Genomic DNA, 13,437 nt, shown 5'->3' on the forward strand with positions numbered 1-13,437 from the left:
GCCCGGCAATTATCCCAAACAACGTGTGGTCGATATGTTGCAGCTAGCAGCAGCATTGTTAACTGTCGGTCGATATTCTGGGTTGTTATTGAGGCAATAACATTAATAATCGATTTTTAGAATTTCTTGAAGAATTCTAGTAATGTACGAACTTTACAGAATCTTTGCAGAACATTTCGGAGCTGAAATATGTCATCTTAACTTTATTGCAGTTTTTGAAAAAAAGACTTAAAAGGTATTGAATAAAGCGAGTAAGAAGATCAATAGGATGTACCCACAAAATCCTCATTTTATTTGATTGATGACATGTTATCTCAAAACTACAAAAACTACATCGAACAAATTTATACAGCTAGTAGCCGTTGGTTTATAGGGTCTCCAGTAAAAAATTGTCACGCCATAACTCAACGTTCGACTCACGCCGGATCTGCCCCTCGGGGTCTTAATACATTCACCGAAATGGAAATGCCACGGTGCACAGTGGTTCAGAATAGTTTTTTTTTCATGTAACTTTTGAACTTTTTTGTTTGTTCGACAGGTAACACAATCAAAAACGATCAATTATAGTTTCATAGAAATTCAAGGTGAAAGTTATTTTTTTTTTGTAATTTTGAATTTTTTACATAAGTATATATGGACTGAAAGAGGACACTCTCCCCTGAAAGTTCTAGTCCACTAAAATTGGAATTTCATTAAAATTTGGTACCTGTGGAAAAATAAAGTACCTACCTACGTCAAAACACCACAGTAATTTATTAAAATGATTCCTAAGGACAACAATCCTACCTACAAAACAAAATTTAATGAACACAATATCTGCTATAGTTTCTGACAAATTGCTATTTCTTTATCCAGAAATGTGCAAATTGAAGTATTTTTCAGTATTGGGAAAAATTGTCGTCTTTAGGAGCACCTACCAATATTTTGACTTAATTTTTGGCAATTTTCCTTGCGGCAATTGTCAGTTTGTCGGTGAGAGAGGGTGTTGAGAGGCAAAGGGTTACCATATGCCTCACCTCTCTCACCATCAAACTGACAATTGCCGCAAGGAAAATTGCCTAATGTAAATATGGACTTACTTTCAATTTGTTTACTATTGAATCCCATATTGGTAACGACAAAAATTGGCGTTTTGGACAGGAAAATCGATTTCTTAACCATTGTGCGGCGGTCGGATGTTTGCACCGGATTGAGTTGGAGGAATGTTCGACTAGGAGCCAAAACCTCAGATATTATGTATTTGTGTTAGTATTTTTTTCACCATGGGAGCGGCAATATATCCCGGAATTTCTACTCCAAGTTCTTTTAGTCCGTGCCATCTTAGAGAAGAATGCCGGACCATGGATCTGCTCTGTTTGCTAGACATCCACTACATATGAACATCGGTGAGATGTAATGGATGTTGCAAATGGATGTACTTCCGCGGCTGCTCTGCAATACCCCCATTGTTTTGTTGTTGTAACCTCACGTGATATCTTTGTAAATCCGTTTTTTGCATAATCTGGCTTTAGGTCTATCTCCAGTTCTAAAAATGTGGCTGCTTCCATGGGTTGTAACAACAAAGCTACTGGAGTTAGTTGGGATGGTTCGGCTAGGCTAGAGGACCGGATTCACGCGATAGTTGTTTATGGCATCTACGACTGCATCTGTGTGAATGCTATTCAAACCTGCTTGACAGGCTTGCTGATCTAGGGGTTCTCTCTTGTGACGTTGGACGTCTCCTTCTAGATCATGAAGATCCCTCCTGACATGCCTGGGAGGGGGTTCTATCCAACATATGACAATTAGGATGGCTATTACGGGCAAGTGCTGCAGATTGTGCAGTGAAGACATGATGAGGTACCGTTTTGCTGTTTTCACGGTGGTATTACCACAAACCGATCTTGTGGATGTTTCCTACATCTCAGCTTTTTGCAGATAGCGGCGGCATGATTATGTGGGTGGAATACAGGAGAGGTAGAGGTAAAACAGTTCCGGAGGTATCACCCCACCCTGGGGAACTTACTGTTTCACTCTTGGTTTGGATTTCTTGTTCTTGAATTCCACGTACGACTGTCATCCACACTTATAATTGGTTATCCAACGATTCAAACTTGTCGAAGGGTTGTCTACTCAATGTCCTCAAACAGCGTGGAGAGCTTGACAGTATCAAAAGCTTTTGATAAGTCGAGCGCCACCAGCACTGTCCTGGAGGGTATAATTACTTTTGTCATTCCGTTTGTAACACATCAAAAAATTCGTCGAAGACCCTATAAAGTATAAATATTCTTGATAAAATTATAAGTCGTTTTAAACATGTCCGTCTCTCCGTCTCTTGAAATCAAGATACACCTCGCAACTTTATTGCCCCCATGGATCGGTAACTCCCAATTTTCGGTATTGCTGAAATTTGGTATTTAGTCTTCCTAAGGGATATGAAACGTTCCATCCGAAATTGTCGACATAAGTCCACGTTTTCATATAGCCCCCATAAAACGGTACCTCCCGACAATCGGTATTTTGGAGGTTGTGGACTCAATATCCCACGAAATGGTTGAAATTTTATATTCAGTGTTCGTTGGAGATAGTAAACTTTCCATATGAAATTTCTCTGTATAGGTCTACGCCTTCACATTGGAACTAGATTTGTCCACCTCTAGCCAAAATGAAGTTGGAAGAAATTGTATAAATTTCCTAGAGTTGGGTAATCTAGTTTCTAGTTCACTTGACGTATGAGTAACGTCATCAAATATAACGTGTGCTATTACGCATACGCATACGAACCAGCAAACAACGAATTCGCAAGGTCTTCTACAGCCTGCTCGCATAGCTACTACGATCTTGACTGAAATATATTCAGATTATCAGGGAAATCATGAATAAAAATTCCGTGCGGAATTTGTTCGCTTTCCCCAATTTCTCATATTTTATTCCCACATTTATGTTCAAAAGGAAATTTTTTGTCGATTCGTCGAGAATATTCCAAAATTAAAGCTTTTGTTCCAGAAGTAAAAAGTGCACTTTTACACATTTTACCACAAAAACCGTTCCCGTACACAAACAGTTGTAAAATGTTCACTTCACTTTAAAGTGACGCTTTTGAGTCCTTAAACACTTTTTACACGACAAATTTTACGTATTTTAAAGGTTGTGTCCTCAATATCCCACGGAAATGGCTGAAATTTGGTATTTAGTTTTCCATATTCCAGAAGATGACTATTTGTACATGTGTGTATGTTCACGTGTTTAGATAGCTCCCATAGAAGCGTAATTGGTCTTCTTTGGAACCCAGAACCTTTCCCCCAGAAATATGTCAGTACAGGTCCACGTTTTGACATAGTCCCCTTAGAACCGTATCATTCGATTTTCTTCATTTTGATGGTTGTAAGCACATTTTCTTACCAAAATAGGTGAAAATTGGTATTTAGTCTTCTTTGGGGTAACCAAACTTTCCCATGGATGTTTATCCGTATGGGTTTACGTTTTGATAAAGCCAACAGATAACGGTACTTCCCGATTTTCGGTATTTTGAAGGTTTTAGCCGCATTATCCTACAGGAATATGTAAAATTCGGTATGTTGGGAATATACAGCATTCCTGGAAAGAATTTTCGGTAATGGTGCACGTTTTTAGCACTTATACCGATTTGCGGTATTTTCAAGGATTAGCCGCATTATCCTACATTAAAGGGTAAAGTTCGGAATATAGTCTTCGTTGGGGATATGCAGCATTCCTCTAAGGAATTGTCGGTATAGGTCTACGTTTTGATGTAACCCCATAGAAGGTACCTCGAAATGGCTGCTTTGGCATTTAGTCCTCATTGCTGTTTGGTATTTTCCCGTTGAGAATGGCCGGTAAAGATCCAAGTTTTAATATATCCCCCATAGAACGTTACACCAGTTTTTTGCTATTTTGACGGTTTAGTCACATTATCCCATCGAAATGGTAGTATTCGATGTTGGTGCAAAATATGCCTACAGAGAATTGTGGGTAAAGAGGCCCAAGGGGCATGTATGTAGCTGCCATTGAATAATTCTTGTGGGTTCATATAAATAAAGAAAGTGATATACCCCAGCTAACATATTCCACTTCTCCTAGGAATAATCCTTAACTTGGCACCGAATTTAGTACTTTCATAAACGGAAGGAAACTAATTGTTCCGCATATACGACAGTCAGAGGTTATGAAGTCGCGTTGTCTGTTAAAGGAAGCGAAATATGAAGTTGGTGATGACGGGTTGCGGGAATACGTCATTTATCAGAATGGGTGCCTCAATGGTGATGTCTGGGGAGCAATGGCAATCTCATCTTGTCCTCGTAAAAGTGTCTTATTTCCCGTGCAAAATGTGGAGCTATCTAAATGCGCGATTTTTATATAGCGCCATTCTGTTCAAAACACACCTATATCGCTTGTGCCTGGGCCAAATGCAATGTATGAGTGAAGCACCCAGGTGTGGAACTGGCGGGGTAGAGTTGCTTAATCTATATATCCCGCCAAATAATAGCTGTTTTCCAGGGGTAGGGAAAAACAAGTAAGAGAAGTCTATAGTCGGACGAAGCCGACCATGGGATACCCTATACCACTATCCATGGACAATCGCTCTCCACGGAACTTCTTTTGATTGATTGTGAAAATTTAATTATCAAATATCAGAGATGTATGACCAAAACCAAAAAGTTATCTAGCGTGACAAAGACATTTGTGTAGCAGGAAAATGTAGTTCACACAAACTAAAATGTAATGAAACCCACTTATGAAATTTGAAATTTTTACCAATTTCACACAAAAGTTTCAGTCCATTTAACCCGCTAAGTATTATCTGATCTTCACGTTAGTTTGTACGCTTCCTCTTCATCATAAACTCAAACTTTGTTTAAAATTTTGCGGGTTATTATTTTGACCTACATAGCCGCTACAAAATTGGTTAAAATTTTGTTTTTGGTCCATTTCATCCCCTGAACATTTCACGATCATCACCAAAAACTAATCATTTCTATTCTGGCCCGAACCCAACCTCCTTAAATTCGTTACAATCGGTCCATAATTGCGGCCTTAAGCTTGTTTACAATTTTTAATGGACGGACACACATCGCTAAATCGCTTTATCTCGTCGAGATATGAATTTCGACATACGAAATATGGGGTCTAGAACGAATATTTCGTGGTGTTACATAAACTTTTGGAGAGACAATAAGTAGCATGGGATAAAAATGTGGTTCTACAAAGAACCCATTATATATTAGGCAGTAGGCCCGTTATCGAACAAATACTTTATTGATATTTACATCAGAGGAAAGGTCAATAGTTTTTTTTCCATATGTAGGCTACTTTGCGAAATATATATGTCCTCAAGGAATTAAAATATCGACCAAAAATAAAATTTTTATATTTTTCATACAAAAGTAATGGTCCATTTCACCCGGTAAAGAATATCAGATCATCAATCAAAATTGTAGGCATCTTTTTCGACCTATATTCTTACCCGGTGCAAAATTTCGTGACTATTGATGTATAATTGCGACTTCTAGCGAGTTTATTATTACACTACAAACAAATAACGGAATATACTAGGCCGTAACTCTGTTATCTGATCATGCACACCAACATAGTTGGCATCAATTGAAAGGTCAAGCGTTCCACTTTCAAGTATATCTCACTTGTCCGGAATGTCACTTCCAGGAATTAAGATATAAGCTGTATATTAAAAATTTTCACAATTTTCACACAAAAGTTTTGGTCCATTTAACCCTCTAAATATTATCCGATCGCCATCTCAAATTGCAAGCTTCTCCTTTGTGATATACTCTTACCTTATTTAAAATTACGCGTTGATTGGACTATTATTGAGACCTACAGAGCCGTTAGAAAATTGGATAAATATTATGTTTTTGGTCCATTTCACCCGCTAAATATTTCACGATCATCACCAGTAAGAATAGGGATCTATTCTGATCTGAACCCGACCTCCATACAAAATTTCGTGAGGAACGGTCCATAATTGCGGCCTGGAGCGTGTTTACAATTTATAATGGACAGACGGACGGACGGACGGACTGACGGACGGACACACATCTCAAAATCACTTTATCTCGTCGAGATATGAAGATTGGTATACCACATTGGGGGTCTCCGACGAATATTTCGCGGTGTTACATGAATTTTTACCAAAACAAACTTATAATACCCTTTTCCACATTGTGGTATAGAGTATAAATTTTGGAAGGTCATAACCACCTGGTTTTTGGTGATTTCAATTCTCATCTTGAATTGTGCCAGTCGGTCCTCGGAAATACCTGAGGGGTATAGTGCTGGCTGAGATGATTGATAATTCCACGTTTTGCACGGTCAATGGGGACGCACAATGTCGCGAGTTCATATTAACTGTGGCCAAAAATAGAAGGAGTTGTCGTAGGTGCATCAATTTTGGTACACGTACCTATTATTGACTTACAATCTTCAGGACAAAAAATTGGGTTGGTCGGTCCACGTTTTGATATAGCTCCCATAGAACCGTACCTCCCGATTTTCGGTATTTTGAATGTTTTAGACACAATGACCAACCGAAAGTATTCAAATTTTGTGGTTAATTTTCGGCAGAGGTATCAAACATTCCAACAGAGAATTGTGGGCTTAGGTCCACGTTTTGATATAGCCCCCATACAACGGTACCGCCCGATTATCGGTATTTTGAAGATTTTAGCCTCATTATTACACCGAAATTGCTGAAATTTGGTATTTAGTCTTCGTAGGAGGCATTATACCTTCACCTTGAAATTTGTCTGCATAGGTCCACGCCTTCATATAGCCCCCATAGGACGGTACTTTCCGATTTTCGGTATTTTGGAGGTTTTAGCCTGATTATCACACCGAAATGGCTGAAAATTGGTATTAAGTCTCCGTTGGGGGACTTATAACCTTCCACCAGAAATATGTCGGTATAGGTCCTCATCTTCCTATAGCCCCCACAGAACCGTGCCACCTCATTTTCGGTATTTTGAGTGTTGTGGCCTCAATATCCACTCGATATGACTGAAATTTGGTGTTTAGTCTTCCAATTGTTTGTGAGCATATTGAATATATCAAAATCTTGTCTTTATATATGAGAAATTTCCTTTAAAATTTTTTTTCACCGATTAGTGTTCAAAAAACGGTAAATTTTTTGTAAAAAATCGAATTTTGATTTCGCTGTTCACAATTTTTTTTGAAAATTGATATTTTTAAAATTCTCTCGTTTTAAAGCAAGATTATTAGGTACTTAATAAGCCCACAAAAATATATGATGATCGGTTCATTCGTTTTCGCGCTTTAGCCAACACTGCAAAACGATTTGTTAAAAAAGGGGGTATCCTCTCAGTGAGGTGGTCGCTGAAAAAGAGAAATGGCACATTCGTCTGCAAAACTCTGCAGCTGGGACCTTTATATGTTTGAAGTACTCACTTTTTACTACTCATACAGCAAAAAATATCGATATACACTTTTATACAATTTTTTTCCCACTCCACTCAATTTAAAATTTGCTTCAGAAAATTAATAAACTTAGTAATAAATGTTTGGGTAAATGTAAACACCATATGATTAATATTTACATGCAAATAAAAGTGTAGCCAAGTTTATTGCATCCCAAGATAACTTAGGAACCATTTTTGCAGCGACCGTCACTTTTAAATTTTAAATATAAACGCATGATATAATTTATTAATTTTAGAAAAAAACAAGTGAGCAAAGGCTATAGTCGGGACGGGGCCGACCATGTGATACCCTACACCACTACCCCTGTGCATAAACTTTTCACTGGTAAACATTTCTTTTAGGGAATATAATCCGACTACCACCAAAAATAATATGCCTCTTTCTCTCTGGGACCCCCATAAGCAACCATCCGATCAAAATTACGACCTGTAGCTTGATTGCAAAAAATGGAAGAATTGGATGCATTACCGACTATTGTGGTATCTCCCTTGTTTGACCACCTTCGCCAACCTGCTTTACACCAATGTAAAGGTAATATTTTCTTCTTCCATTGACAGGCCTTGCCGTTGGAATATCCCTACTAGAAGCCGATATATTCACAAAGAATAAAACTTTGAATTTGTCTCCAAATGAGTTTTTCCCCATTCCGACCCCTAAATATTACCCGACTATCACCAAAATCAATACGCTTCTTCCTCTGTGGGGCCCCCATCTACCCCCAAAAATTTCGTCACTATCCGATCAAAATTCCAACTTGTAGCGTGATTACAAAAAATGGAAATATTGGGTATATTACTGAATTTTGCAATATCTCGGTTTGGTCACTTACGCCAACATACTTTGCATCAATATAAACGAGATCTTTTCTTCTTCCATTGACGGGTATTCCTTTTGGAATACTCCAACCACAAGCGGAGATATTCGCATAAGAAACGTTGACTTTTCTCCACATAAGCTTTTCGCTTAGTCCGACTCCTGAATATTATCCGACCATCACCAAACTAAATAGGCTTCTTCCTCCGTGGGACCCGCATCAACTCCCAAAAAATTCGTGACGATCCAATCAAAATTGCGACCTGTAGCGTGATTACAAAAAAATCGGAAAATGGGATGCATTATCTACTATTGCGATATCTCCGTTGTTTCACCACCTACGACAACCTGCTTTACATCCTTGTAAAGGTGATATTTTCTACTTTCCTTGCCAGGTTTTGCTTTAGATATACCTCTTAAAGAAACAGAGATATTGGCTTTGAAATAAAACGTTGACCTTTCTCCAAATAAGTGTTTGCCCATTCCGATCCCTGAATATTATCCGACCATCATCAAAATCAATAGGCTTCTTTCTCTTTGGGACCCCCATTAACCCCCAAAATTTCGTGACGATCCGATCAAAATTGCGACCTGTAGCGTGATTACAAAAAAATCGGAAAATGGGATGCATTATCGACTATTGCCATATCTCTGCTATTTGACCACCTACGACAACCTACTTTACATCGTTGTAAAGGTGATATTTTCTACTTTCCTTGCCATGTTTTTCTTTTGATATACCTCTTAAAGAAACAGAGATATTGGCTTTAAAATAAAATGTTGACTTTTCTCCAAATAAGTGTTTGCCCAGTCCGACCCCTAATTATTATCCGACCATCACCAAAATCAATAGCCTTTTTCATCTATGAGACCCCCATTAACCCTCAAATCTTCGTGACGATCCGATCAAAATTGCGACCTGTAGCGTGATTTCCAAAAAAATAGAAAAATGGGATGTATTACCGACTATTGCGATATCTCCGTTATTTGGTTACCAACGCCGACCTAGTTTGCATCATTGTAAAGAGGGGATCTTCTGCTTTCAGAGTCAGACTTTGCTTTTGGAAAGTTTTCAACCAAAGCTGTGATATTCGTCAATATAATTAAAATCGCAAAAATGAAAATTGGGGTTTTATTTGCTTCTATTGTGATATCTTCGTTGTTTGATCACCTACGAGCACCTGCTTTACATCATTAGAAAGGTGATATTTTCTACTTTCATTGTCAGGTTTTGCTTTTGGTATACCCCATATAGAAGCTGAGATATTCACTTTGGAAAAAAACGTTGTCATTTTACCCACCTAAGTTTTTTGCCCTTTCCGACCCCTAAATATTATCCGACCATCACCAAAATCAATAGGCTTCTTCCCCTCCGGGACCCCTATCAACATGCAAAATTTCGTGACGATCCGATCAAAATTGCGACCTGTAGCGTGATTACAAGGTTTAGATGGACAGACGGACAGACGGACGGACGGACGGACTGACGGACGGACACACATAGCCAGATCGACTCAGCTCGTCGAGACATTTATTTTGGTATATATAAGTATGGGTCTGCGACCATTATTTCGATGCGTTACAAACTTTTTGGCCAAAACCAACTTATAATACCCTCCCCACACAGTGGTGTAGGGTATAAAAACACAAAAATACGTATTAACTAAAATTGTCGGATTTAAATCCTCATATAGCAAAAACTACTTCACGTATCAGTACCAAAATTCAGATTCTTCTTAATTAATATGTTTTCTATCACTCACCATCAATAAATTTATTCAACGAAGTATTTAGTTTTTACCATTTTTGGCCACGATCGTGACACTGTGGGACGCCTTACCAGTATTAGCGGATATCATCACAGTTCGACAGATATAACCACCGTGTCACCTGGGCCCTATTCCACGAAACAACTTATCAACTTTTCATTTTGCACTTAGCAATATTTTTGACAATTCGAAAATTTTTGCGTTCCACAGAACCCTTATTTTTGATAAGTTGCTAAAGATATGTTGAGTTTGCTAAGTTTTTATCAAATTTTTGCTCTCTTTTCGATTTCTGTTCCATAAGAGAGAGGGCGTCTTCTGCTAAGTGAAAAGTTCTAACTGCCCAGAAAACTTTGCAGTTTGTTTTTGCAGACCAAATTTTGATAAGTTTGCCAAAATTTGCGGGGTAAACGTCCTCTTTGACAATCTACATTGTTAAAAAAATAAAGTTTTTAAAACATTACGACGGGAGATTTTGCTCAGAATAATTGAAAACACATTAATGATAAGAAATTATAAGGATCGAATTAATTTCAACCCTCCGTTCTATGTTCTTTCTGAATTTTCGGCATTTTCCTATCTGCTCAAGTTTCCCAGATATCCACGTTTCGACCCAAAAGCTTAACAATAATAACTTACAAATTAAAAAATACATTCCAAAAACCAGGACTTTAATTTTCGTTTTAGAAAGACAAGGATGGTCAATTTTTTGCCATTGCATCATAAGTGTGGATATGGAACAACCCGACAAAAATTCTATGTTCAAGCAAGTGAGAACGGCTTTAAGTTCGGTCGGGCAGAACTTTTTATACCTTCCACCACGATCTGTATTGACTTCATAACTTCTGACTGTCGTAGCTGAGAGAATTTTCCGGGATATCATTACAGGTGCAGCCGCTCACTACATACCAGCTGGCCGAATACCAGAGATTAGACCAACATAAGCGTTATGAGCTTTGTCTTATGAACCTTGGAAACCCAAGAGTTGGGGAACGTACTCTTGAAGTCAACATGCTAATAGGCGAACGGAAGCATACAATATCACTTTTAAATTACCATCACTCTCGAATCCAAGGAAGAAGGATGATAGTACTGCTGTTACAATCAACGGCCCGAAAGATTCGAAGATGTGCGCGAGTTTTTTAACCGGTAATTTATAGAGACTCCGAGAGTGATTGGGCTACGTCGTAGAAGAGCTCTCTCAGCGGAGGAAGTACCACAACAACTTACAATGAGCGATGTTACAAATGTCTTTCAAAACTCGAAATCATCCTAAGCGTATGGCTCATATCAATGGTAATGATTAAGTTGTCGTCAATTACTCGTTAGCCGCAAATATTGTACCAGAACCATGATACAATATTGTTGGCAAGGTGGTCCCGCTACTGAAGCCTGGGATCCTTGTCTTGGCCACTAGCGAAGATTCTTGGTAATGAGAAATTCTTGGTATGGATTTCCGGAAAATGCGCAGTGTAACACTAAGTTGTCCAAGGCGGGGTGATATCTCCGTAACAGTTTAACTCTATCTTTCTGAAATTGCACACCCTCCAGACGACATGTAAATGCGGATGTATGTATGCGGATGATTTTACGATCTTGATGTCGCATATAATAGGTTAAATATTTACATAGCTGGCTTCGTAGGGCAGTTCTTCCATCTAAGGATGTACTGCCAAACTCTTTACCACTTGGACGGCTGAACACAGGCTCCCACTGATTCAGTCCACTAACTACCCCAAGATATTGGGTATAACGTTCGACAGCATGTTTAAGTCTTCCGCACAGGCAATCGCTATTTGCTACAAGATCAGAAGTAGGAACAGGATCCTCAATTCGCTGACCGGCCGCATTTGGTGTGCTGACAAAGAAACCTCGTTGATCTCTTTTAGAGCAATAGATCGGACTGTGGTAAGCTATGCGGTGCCAGTGTGATATGCAAATGTTAACGCTACGCATTGGAAGAATATTCAATCCTGCGAGAATGCCGCCGTGAGGACTGCAAGAGGATGAGTCCTTATGACACCGGTGGACCATCTTCATAAGAAGGCGAAGATTTGTTCGGTGTATCAGCACAACAAGATGTTGCCGATGCAGTGCATATGTCACGAATTAATGGACAGGTGTGGAAAGCCTGGACGTCAGGACAGATCTTGAGAGAGAGGGCCAAAGGTTTCAACGAGAATCTTAGATCAACGGGCCTATCACACTGATGCAGTCGCGCGGCAGTATAAAGATACAATATGAAGGCTGTACTTGGGAACCACCCTCATGCATCGTAGAAGAAAAACGGCAGCTGAAAAGGCAGTTAATATCCGGACGATGCAGCCGCCTCATTTTGTATTAGACCCGAATTGATGCCACGATACCCAACACACGCCTACTATGTCGCGAGTTCATATAAATGGGGACCAAAAATATAAGGAGTTGGCGTAGGTGGATGAATTTTATTTTTTAACGACTAAATTCGCAGAATTTGGAGGTGCAGCGTTGCAGTTGACAACAAAATACTTTCCCGAAAAAAATTATGGACATAGGTCCACGTTTTGATGTAGACCCCCTATAATGGCACCTCCTGGTTTTTGGTATTTTGAAGATTTTACCCTAGTTTCTCGACCAAATTGGCTGAATTTTTGCATTTTGTGTTCCCAGAGCACAAAAATTTTCTGTAGTAGAATTCTGTAACTCATTTTTCGAGTTACCGAAAAATATCGGTAAAATTAAATTGCTTATAATTTGGGTGATTAACGAAATTTTTTGGTAAGTTTACAACCAAAATAAAGCTGTTGTTAAATTCGAATACCGTAGTATGGTAAAACTTCTCCGAACTGCTACTGACATAATTTCGGGCATAATTTTGTAATCAGGAGAATTTTGTGAATACTTTGGCATTGGTTTTCACTTAGACCTTCTCAAATGTATAATTCCGATTACATTCTTACAACTACTCTAAAATTTATAAAAATTTTCGTAATTATAAATTTCATAGTTACGCAAAAAAAAAAAATAATTTTAAAATTAAGAAAAAATAGTTGGGAGTTATGTCCGCGATTTTTTTGGGAGTTATGTCCATGAAGCAAAGCGGACATAACGCCCAAAATCATTTTGGGAGTTCTGTCCGGGCACCTAGGATAGTAGTTAGCGGGTGAAATTGACCCTATTTTTGTGGGAAAAATGTTAAAATTTAGTTTTTGTTCCATATATTGAATTCTTGGGACTAGGAACTAGGAACGCCAAATTTGAAAACTACTGTTGATGCAAATTGTATCGGTTAAATAATAGAACTACTATTGTCGAACATATAAGTGGGTTCCTTCATCGTTTTGGTTTGTTTGCAAAGAACTATATTTACCGCATGCTAGAAAATCTCGCAATCATTATGAAAGAGTTTTCAAACCATGACAAAGATAAT

This window comes from Musca autumnalis, unplaced genomic scaffold (assembly GCF_047663935.1).
Source record: "Musca autumnalis isolate F117 unplaced genomic scaffold, ASM4766393v1 scaffold_2, whole genome shotgun sequence".
NCBI lineage: Eukaryota > Metazoa > Arthropoda > Insecta > Diptera > Muscidae > Musca > Musca autumnalis.